The sequence below is a fragment of the Phocoena phocoena genome, chromosome 6 (assembly GCF_963924675.1).
Source record: "Phocoena phocoena chromosome 6, mPhoPho1.1, whole genome shotgun sequence".
Lineage (NCBI taxonomy): Eukaryota > Metazoa > Chordata > Mammalia > Artiodactyla > Phocoenidae > Phocoena > Phocoena phocoena.
The window spans coordinates 89,411,444-89,422,433 of record NC_089224.1 but is presented as its reverse complement, the minus strand read 5'-3'; the positions used below and the strand labels follow the sequence as shown (position 1 = coordinate 89,422,433).

The following is a 10,990-nucleotide window of genomic DNA, read 5'->3' as shown; positions in this document are numbered from 1 at the left end:
GTGAAGAGCATCAGAGATGGATGTGTCTCTTAGGTAACCAGTTAGAACACATTCTCAAACTCCAAAATGCCTCCTAGATACCTAATTTTTTCCCTCCAGAAAACCTCAGCTCTAAGGCTGAATATCTGGTTGCAAAGTAAAAACTATGAGTCAAAAAACCTGGTTACTGGACTGGCAACCAGTGTGTCAGCTTTTTTCCCTACTGAAAGAAGTAATTAACCAGATTTCCTGGTATCAACATCAACAACAAAGACATCATGTAGGTTTGCTTCAAGATCAACTATAATGTACTTATGTTTACATAGACATATATGGTTAATTAGATGCAAAACTATCTGGTAATTACTTCCCCAAATAACTCTTTTTATCCCATTGCATTTGAACTTCCGAGTTTGAATATGTAGCAAATACATACATGCGTTAGTAATTTTAAATATAACACTGCTGACATTCTACTTAAGAGCAAAAGTAATGGTATCAAAGAGTAACAGTCAATAAATGAATAATGAAAGGTATGATTCCAAGTAAGATTTTTTTAAGTGCTCTTGGAGAGCCCTAGATTTTTAATAAAGAAGCAGCGCTCTGAAGAGAAGTATTTTTAAATGAGCATACACATCAAATGCAAATCTTGAAAACCATACATCTTCGTCTGCAAAAACAGGGTTTTACTTCATTGACCATGGACAATTATTAGCTAAAAAAACCATGTATTTCTCCTCTCCTTTCACACCCGTCAGAAGAACAATAACCCTCAATTAATGACACAACAGTTTGGTTTGAAAAATGTGATGTTGTTACATACAGCACTGAGCATTTACTGAATGACACTGCTCCCAGTTACTCAACAGAATATAATTACATCTGGAATCTAAAAACCACCTCAATCTGCACCAAAAATACTGTGGACATAAAGAACTTTACACACACACAAATCTGACACATAATGAGAAAGCAAAGCAAGAAAAAAGCTGGTATAAGTCGCTCACCAATGTGTTCCTTATTTCTGTTGAAGCTGGTACCTTGCTATATTTCTCCTTAGTTGAAAACGAGGTCCAATCAGCCTCCTTACAATATATTATTAATTGGTTCTGAATCTCCTCCAAGTTTTCATTCCACTGTGGAGCCTTCCTCACCTATCTTCAAGAGTCCGTCTAAAATTCTTCCAACATCTTCCCTCATCCTCAAGATGGCTACCTTACCTAATGGAAAAGCAACATCTTCATGGTTGGCTTTTATAAATTCCTCAAGCATTTCAGGATTTAGTTCTTTACTTGGATCAATTACATACATTCTCTAGAACTAATCTGTGAAGAACTCCAATCAGTGTGTGTGGACTGGGTAGGTTTGGGTCCTTTCTTCAAATCATCCTCACAAAATGTCTTCCTCTAAGACTAATAAATTCCTCCCAATTAGAAAGGTGAAGCTACCTGGACAGAAGGTTTTCTCAACTGACATAATACTTTAAAATTTTGTTTCCATAGTGACATTGTTAAGGAGACATCTGATATTTCTGAAGACTTAACAATACTTGAGAACACAGAGAAAAACAGCAGAATGGAAGGGAAGAGGGAAAACAAAGGAACGAAAAGAAGGCCTAATGCACAAATGGAGCATCTTGAAAAGAAATGTAGACCTTCAAGAAACTGGTGTCAGCCAGTCTTAGAGTTCCTCTGAGATCTTGCAGGATTTGCTGTTGTTGCTGTTGTTTTGCAGAAATCAACCCCAACCAGACAATAAAGTCTTGCAATGCATCAAAACATGATGATAACCAAGCCCCAGAACTCCAAAAATCTCAGCTCAGGGCCACCACCATCTTCACAATGAGGAAATCACATTTCCTGGTGACTTGCAGGAGACCTGGAGCAGCTTAAAGTTGTGTGAAGACCTCAGTGGAAAAATGTTTAAGGTTTTCCTTGCCTTTCCCGAAGGAGGTCAAAACCCTCAGGTCCACTCAAAAGGAGAGAAAAAAAATTCCAAAAGTTTACTTTAAATTGGCAACAAACGCCTCCATAACTTGTGAAAGCACTCCTTAGGTGGGAGGAAAATGCGAGCAGCCCTTCCAAGCCCCTCGTTTCCTTGCATAATGAACAGATAGAGAGGAGCCACCACAAGATTCACCCCCTGGAAAGGGAGAAGGAGAAGGCTGGCAGGCCTCCTCCTCCAGCCATCACCAACAGAGCTTCAAAATGGAGACATCCATAATTTTATAAACACTTCTCAGCTTTGTCTCCTGGAAACCCGCTCTCCTCCATTTTCTGGTGGAGTTACAACATGACACGGGCTTACCTGACTCAGTTCCCAGCTCTCAACCAAACTAGTTACTTCCTCAAAAATCCTGCAAGCCACCTCCAGAAACAAAACCAAAGCAAACCAAACAGCCAACACAGACACTCAGACACAGCCCCCCGGGAGCCCTGGGAGAAAGCCCCAACTGGTTGGTCTTTTCCCATCCCAGACGCGTGCTTAAAAATGAAACTTTTTTTTTTTTTTCAGTAGGGGAGGAATATAAAAGGAACTCCAGGCAGCCTCCCTCCCTCTCTGTAGGTTAGAAGCTACAATGAAAAGAAAATGAGGGTTCCTCCAGGAATGGTGAAAAGCCTGGAGAATGAACGTGAGAAGAAGCTTTGTGTTTTGGAGTCTGGACTGGAACCAAAGCAGACAGCTTGCAAATGGAGGACAGGGAGATAAAGAAAGGGAAAGAGAGGGGCTGCTCCTCTGGTGGGCGGCTGCGGCTTCCCCTCGCGCCTGGAAGGAGGACAGACCCCTGGGAACTGCACCAGGAGTCAGGCGACCCCCAGGCCCCTGCTTGGGGTCTTTTCTCCCGTCCTCCGAGGAGAGCCAAGCGTGTGTAATGGCTTCTCCTCTCCAGAAACCGTTGTCCTCCTCCACCAGACGCTTCTGAACCCCCAGCCTGGAGACAGCTCCTAGCTGCTCCTGAACCTGCGCCCCCCAGCCGGCCGGTGCCCCCCGCTCCTCGCCTATCTGCTCACCGGCAGCACCGGCAGCCGCCGCCGCCGCCCCCCCGACACATCCCGACCCCGCATCCCAACTTCGGGGAGAGAAGAGAGCGAGCCAAATACCTGAGGAAGAGGGGGGTGCCAATCCGCACGGCTTTGCCATCGGGCTGGGGACAAGCAGACAGAGAGGGGGAAAGGAAGGAGAGGGACAGAGAAAGAAAGAGGTCAACCCGCTCAGGTCGGGGCGGCCGGGAGCGCTCCCTCCTCTGCCCCTCGCTCTTTCCCTCTGGCTCTCGGCTCAGGTCTCCCCGACTCCCGCCCTCCGCCCCCCTCTCTTTCCCTTACTCCTGTGCCCACACCAGGAGCATCCGTCCTAAGGCTCCAGCTCTCTCCTCACTCATCTTTTATTTTCTCTTCTCTCCATAGAACTACACGAAATTAATTAAGCCACAGCGCTCCGCTCCCCCCCGGCAGAAGGAGCAGCCAGCAGGAAAAGCACAGCCACCTCCACCGCCACCACCACCACCTTCTCCTCCTCTTCCTCCCTCGCTTCTCCTCCTCCTCCTCTTCCTCCTCCCCCTCCAGCTCTCTCTCCCTCCTCCTCCTCCTTCCCCCCCCCTCCTCTTCTCTCTCGCTTCTTCTCTTCCAACAGCCAGTCCATGCAGGGGACTTCCTCTCCTCCCCGCTCCACCAACCCTCCTTGGCCGAATGAATGAGCGCGTTTGTGCCTCCACCACCCCGTGCTCTCCTCCCCGCAGCACTCGGACCACCCCGAGGTGCTGGTTAATTGCAGTAACTTACTGAAGAAGCGTCCCGGCGCCGGGAGGTGTTTCGGGTTCTCCAGCCCCACCGCCTCCTTATCCTTTTTCTCTTTCTCCTCTTCCTGCTCGGGTTATTGTTGTGGAAGTTGTTTGGGAGTCTCATGTGCTTCTGCCGGGTCTCAGCAATGGAGGATCGCCATCTTCCCTGCCTTCCTCGGCTCTTCAGACTCGCTGCAGCTGCAGATGACCTGAGATATCCGTCTCTCTCCCTCTCCCTCTCTCTCCCTCCCTCCCTCTCCCTCTCACTCTCTCCCTCTCTCTCTCTCCTCTTCTCTCTCCTCTCCCTTTCCCTCGCGCGCTCTCTCTCTCTCCCTCTCCCTCCCTCTGTGTCTCTCTCTGAATAATGAGCAACCAGAGGGAGAGAGAAAGCAAGACAGAAAGAGAGAAGGCAGACAATCTTCTCCTGCCACACAAAACGCCGGAGCACCAGGGGGTGCGCGAAGCCTTTCTAATAACAACAACAACGCGCAGGAGAGAGAAAGAAAAAAAGAAAGAAAGAAAGAAAGAAATGAGGAAAGGGCTGGAGGGGGGGAAAGGAAGAATTATCCAAGAGCTGAGAAGAGCAGGAGAAGGTGGAGGAGATGCTGAGGCTGCGGCTGCTGTCCCCCCTCCCCCCCGCCCGCCCCCCCCCCCCCCGCGCTGAACCCCAGAAGGAGGCAAGGTGGTTGCAAAGTTAAGGCTGGGACATTGTCTTTGTCACTCAGAGCAACACAGAGCCAGGCCAGTGAGACGCGAGAGGAGGCGGTGGCGGAGGGACGAGGTGGTGGTGGAGGAGGAGGAGGAAGAGGAGGAGAAGGAGGCAAAGGAGGAGGAGAAGGGGAAGAGGCAGATGAGATGAATAAAGACCTGCGGAGAAGGCGGTGCGAGGAGCGCGGCGGCCGGGCTGAGGCGTGCGCGCTCGCGTCCCGGAGGCGCCCGGCCGCCCCGGCCGGCAGAGGAAGCCCCCAGTGAGGACCCTGCCCGGTCGCTCATAGCGCTCCCACCATCAGCCCTGCCCGAGGCGCCGAGCCCCGGCCCCAGAGAGTCCCTCGCACGCATCCATCTAGAGGCCAATCTTTGCAAAGAACACACATTGGGAACTAGAGGTTGCAAGTCTAAACCCAGATCAACCACGTGGGGCTTTTTAATCCCTTTCCAGCTTGCGGTGTATCTCCAGTGAAAAGCTCAAATTGTCCATTACTGACACGTATTTTGAAGTCTTCTCCTCCGAAATAAAGGCTCATTGTGCATTTTATTTCTTTTCTGATATGGTAAGGGAAGGTTGAGGGAGGAAAGAACCCATCATTCTGAGCCTCGGAACCACCACTTTCTTTTCCTAACTTGTGAAGTGTTTTGACGGCGCACCAAAACGGGGGGGAAAAAAAAAGCCTACTTAAATAACTTTACACTCTCCAGCCCCGCGTTGCTTGCACTTTCTGGCTGATCATCCAAAAGCTCGGAAAGTAACAATCAGAGCTCCTAATGATAAGGTGTCATGGTGTTGAAGACAAGAGAGCCAAGATGAAGCTTTCACACCTTGAATTTTTATTTAGTGTAATTTCCCACAAATCGTTCTGAACTGTTTAGTTTGCAAAGGAGTGGGTTTATCCTCCTCTCTCACTAGGTCTAATGTCTCCTAAGGCTTTAATCTGATGGTGGGGAGGGGGCGGGGGTGGTGCCTACAGTATAAAAAAATCAATATAGCAAGTCAGAAGCAATTGTAAGTTCAAGGGCATGGGCTGCTTGTACCATTTCTATTTCTCGCATCCTCGAGTCATCAACAGCCTCGGGAGAGAGAAACACGCAGCGCGCGGGGCAGAGACCTTAATTAAAGTTTCTTTTGTCCGCGTCTGAATTGGGGGATGTTGCTGGATTCCTTTGCATTGGGGAGCGCGCATCCGGTGGAGAAGGCGCGGTGGGGAGGATCCAGGGCAAGACTGTCCTCTGTGATACTCACTACCTCCCCCGCAAACCCAACAACAGTCCGGGAAGATATCCCTGTAAACCCACACAATGAAGGGGAGGAGGAGACGCGCGCGGAGTTGGTTCCCACCAGACAGCGGGGTTTTATAAACAGATCGGAATCCTTTTCCAAGCTTTTCCCCAATCGTTTATTCCGGGGCAGAATCTCTCACCCAGAGACACGATTTCACCCCCTTCCAGTCAACACTTCCTGCCCTTTTCTCCTCCCACTCACATTGAAAAGCTTGGGAGCCCTAAAAGGGTGTTGATGGCGGGGGTGATAAATAAATAAATAAATGACACTCTACGCGTGCGGTGGAGGAGAAAGGAGGGGGAGGGAGAGGCAAAGCGAGGAGAGGGAAGAGAAAAAGTAGGGAGAGGAGAACCAAGAGGAGAAAGCTCAGAGGCGAAAAGGAAACAGTAGTCAAAGCAAGAAGAGAAAGAAGAAAGGAGAGAGGAGGACGGTAAGGCTGTTCAGGACTGAAATGACCCTGGCTTTGAACAGACTTGGGAGGACTCCCACTCCAGGTGCCTGGAAGGACTTGGGGATAGTCCTTCTGCCCCGAGCTCCTCCCCCACCCCACCCCCGGGACCCCAGGGGTGTCTGAGCCCTGGCCGCCGCTCCCCCATAAATTCCTCGTGGCACCGAGAGGAAGCACGCCAGGTCTCCGCCGTCCCTTCACTGCCCCGGCTGATAATTTACCTCTTTGTCTTTAATAAAAAGCTGACTTTTTCTGTCAAGCTCTGCACCGGGAAAGTAACAATCGTATTTCAGGTTGAAAGCTTCTATTAACTGCTGGGTTTGGGAGGCTGTGATAAAATCTTCATCGACGTGAAGGTTCCTTCTGGTTGGCTTGGGTCGGAAGTCCTAAGATGGGGGCCGCCCTTCCCCGGGGGCAGGGGGGCAGGGGCGCGGGGAACCCGGCGGTGCGGAGGGAGGAGGAAGCGACGAGGTCAGAGGAAACCCAAGACTCCTGGGGCACCAAAGGGCTTCCCGCAGTCGGGGAATGAGCCCTGGGGAGGAGCCTTTCGCGAGAACGTGAGCGCGCCCCAACACGCCTCAGACCTCATAAACCCACTTGGCAAAGACCGGGGAAGCGGCTGGCGGACCGACTGCGGTGAACTCAAGAAATTAACCTTGCGCTGCAATTAAACGGGCTGCCGCCCTTTCAGACTCACCTCGAGCGACCATGATAGCTCCCGAACCGGCCGCGGGGGGACCTGGCTCCTCCCTCCCGTCCCAGGAGAAGAGGACAAAAAGGGGAGATGGACTTGGAGATGGCCCCGCCCTTCAAACGCTCCAATCCTTGGAAACTAAACCTCCTCTCCAAGCCTCCACGTCTAGAAGGGACAAAGGCAGCGAGGAGATCCAGAGGCCGATGGGGGAGATAGGTGGCTTTCGGGCTTCTCAAGTGGGTGCTTTGGGCGAAAGGTACAATGGCCGAGTTTCCATTCCAAATACAGGATAGTCTTTAGAAGACCATCTTCTGGTTTAGAAGCAAATTGACTTACCAAAGCCGTGAAGCAAACTACTGCAAAACTCCCGCATTGCCCTGCTTTTTGAATGTGGAGGGCTAAAATTTCAGTTAACGATGCCATACACAAATTTTTCGACTTTTTTTGAAGTCACAAGTGTCTTAACTATCCATCTAAGATAATTGAAAGAAATTAGCATGAAAGAAATAAACATGGTGGGGGAGTGGGCTTTTTGTTTGCCTGCTTTTTTTTATTGGGGGTAGCTTTCTTTCAAATGATAAGAAGGCATTTGGATAAATAAAAGCTAGGTCACTCAAGGAAAGTGTGTGGCTGAAGGTTTTAGTGAAAACCTTGACAAACTTGGCACTTAAGTAAGTGTAATTATGCTTTGCCATTAGCGGACCATTAAGATATACAGGAGAAAGTTCACACCTCCTGCTGTTTCATTCCCTAAGAATATTCACAAAGATAATACAAGCCTCGTTGGGTTATCCTCTCCACCAGGAGGGTTAATTTCTAAAATTTTTAATTAAAATGGAAAAGCTTAGGTTTTGTACACAGGCAACAATGTGAGGCAAGTCTCTGGGGACACATTGGCTTTGTGAAATTTGCCTTTTGTTACTGTACCCTATGCCATTATTCCCCTGGAGTCATATGGGATTTCAAGACTTTGTTAATGTTCCAGGAAGTATGAATACGTGGGAAGTCTGGACTTTCTTCTCCCTTATCATGGGTGACTGGCATACAGACTCCTCATAAAGGGAAATTATGGCTCATCAAAAGAGTGACTTTATGAGCATTAATAGAATAATAAATCTTGCAATTTTAGTTCAAGAAACAGTGGAGTCCTATAATCAGAGTGACCCATGCAAATATGATCCACTTACTTGCCCAACTCTAGCAGGATAGGGATAGTCTATAAATCATTTTTGGTTTTTAAAGGTTAGGAAAGGAAAGTGCCCAGACCTCTCAAAAGTGTTTATGGGGGGAAAGGGGACTTCTATCCCCTACAGGAAGGAATCATGGAAAGAAGGAAGAGTTGGTCCAGAGGCTACATTAAAAAGATAGAATTTCAACTGAAACAAGAGTGAATAGATGTTTTAATGTCATGGTTTCAATATTTACATTATATCATATAAAAAGGAAAAGGTCCTGCCTCCTGAAAACTATGCAAAAAAATTTTCCAGTTTATAATCCCACTTTCTAAATTCCAGTTGGAAAACTGTTCAGGCTGATGATTTTAGCAAAACAAGGAGTAGATGAATAGAGAGTATGGCTTTTTCAGAAGTCTTAATTATTCCGGCTTTAAACATTTGACCACACACCTCTTGAACTTGGTATTTTCCTTCCCATGTAAAACTAATTTCCCATGCCATCCAATATAGTCTTTTTACTATTTGAGTTATTTTCAATGGGCTATTTATTTTGAATTTTTGAGATCTTTTACTTTTGTTGGAAATGACTAGTCCTTGAAAAGTTTTTTTTTAAGACTTCAAATTGGATAATTATGGACTCTCCAGATATCAAAAAAGTGAAGTCACTAACACACCTTCTTTCTGATCCCTTACCGAAAAATCAATATATTTTCATAAACCCAAACCTAAACATATGTAACTAGTTGACTAGTGTCCACGCCTAGGGAGAAGTGACTGAAAGAAGACAAACGTGGATAATTCATGATTCTGAACAGCTCCCAAAGGAAGAGAAATGCGGTAACTTATATTAACTTCCCCTGTGTGAATCTTTCTATGCATACCTTTGGGTACCAAAGAAGATGTTTCAATAGCGATGTTCTAAAAAAAAATTTTTTTTAAGTCTTTTGCCCATAGGTAGAAGTTAAATTTACAGTTCTATCAAGCTAGTTACTGTAATAATGGACCATTCATGTGGAATGTCCATTAACCATTGAATATTTGTTTAGCATCTACAATATGCCACTCAGCTGAATACCAGGGATACAAAGATGAATAAGAGAAGATGAGTCAAAGTCTAAATGCATGATCTACTTCAGGAACCACTAGCTTTAAAATGCCATTATTTGGATTTATATAGAACTTTAGATTTTTACTCACTCAAAAGCAATACAGGACTTTGGCCAATAAGGAGGCTATGATTAATTTGAACATTTTTGTTCATACTACAGAGTTGGTAGGAAGTAATATTGTGTTAAAATAATTTAAAGCCAGTGTCTTGCCTTAACTCATAATTTAACGTGAAATTCTAACTAGAGAAGATCTTTTTAGGAAGAAAGAGCTGTGTTAGATCAACTATGATTAGATTAACCAAAATTCATAAGAAAGACTCAACTGAAGGATTGTCTATTTTTTGAGGTATCCCGTCTAGCAGACAGACCAGTATTTCCAGATTCCTACTACTTGCATTCAAACTGAAGCCCAGAGAGGGGATGTGACCTAGTCAGGAACACAGAGCTGGTCAAAGGCAGTCAGCTCTACAAGCTATGCTTCCACGCAGTTTCCTTAAAGTTATCATTCTGATATCACCTTCAAGATTTCTTTTTTTTTTTTTGACTTGCTTCCATACTACTTGTACTGTTATTTACTTAACATATATTATTTCTAAATGAACTTAAAAAAAATCTTAAGCTCCATCAAAAGTAATATGACTAGTGAAATCACAAGTCCGATGGGCTATTAATATATAAATTATAATACACATCAAAATAAATATATTATTAAAATTAGAATAAAGAAAAAAGATTTTGGATTAAAAAACTAGTCTGATAGTATACATGCAAACTCTTAATGGTAAGGAGTGAGAAAGGTGAAAAAGAAAGTTTGAGTTATTTTTTTGTGTACAAACAGGAATCACTTTTATAATTTAAAAACTAAGAAAAAATTGTATGGTCTAGTGGTGGCTAGCACAGCCCCAAAGTAAGCCTTTTCATTATATATACTTAGAGGAATTAAACATTAGCACAAGCCTTTTAAGTGCGATTTAACAATATATATTTAAAGTCTTAAAATGTTCACACTTTTTGTTCCCTTAATTCCTCCTCTTAGAATCTACCCTAAGGAAACAGTCAAAAATGGTAGAAAAGATTTACACAAAAAAATGGTAGAGGTAAAGTAAACAATTGAAAATAACTTGTGATTAGGAGAAGAGGAATGGTTAGTCAATAGTAAATCTCCACTATGACATATTAGGCAGCTTAAAATTATTTACAAAGATTTTTTGTAATTAAATAGAAAAATGGCCTCATGCTAGGTAAAAGACCTAGACATAAAGTTATGATCACTGATTATTTTTTCATAATGCACACACTCAGAAATCACTTTCAAAGGAAATATACCAGCGTGTCAATAGTAAATTGACTTATTAAAATTTTAGGAAATGTAGAACTTATAAGAGATCTATATAAGTATATAAACCACATATATACATATATGTGTGTGCATATACATATATACACACACGATGGAGTTGACTGCTTTGTTTGAACTGAACTGTCAAATATTTGTTTTAGTATTTCAAAACATTTTAACGTTAAATGATAGAACCCACTTTTATGTGTCTGATAATTATAAATATGTCTTGAAGATCTTATTAATATTGCTAATAAAACTGTGTCACAGTATCTGTTTTTCACAAAGATAAGTTAATTTGCTTTTTTACAAGGACAATAGGAAGATTTGAGTGAGTATTTTGAGTACATTTTATATACAAAAGGAAATTTAGGGCCAAAGAGATTGAATGATTTAACCTAAGGCCTTCGGACACTAATAGTGTAAAGAAGACTAAAATCCAGTTCTCCCAATTTCTACTGTTAATGTTTTG

The 10,990-nt window shown here is 44.6% G+C and overlaps 1 pseudogene; it reads left to right on the top strand.

Annotated features, from left to right (window-relative positions):
• Window positions 1-3,665: 3,665 nt before the first annotated feature.
• On the top strand, window positions 3,666-7,188 carry LOC136125111 (damage suppressor protein-like; annotated as a pseudogene).
• The last annotated feature ends 3,802 nt before the right edge of the window (window positions 7,189-10,990 follow it).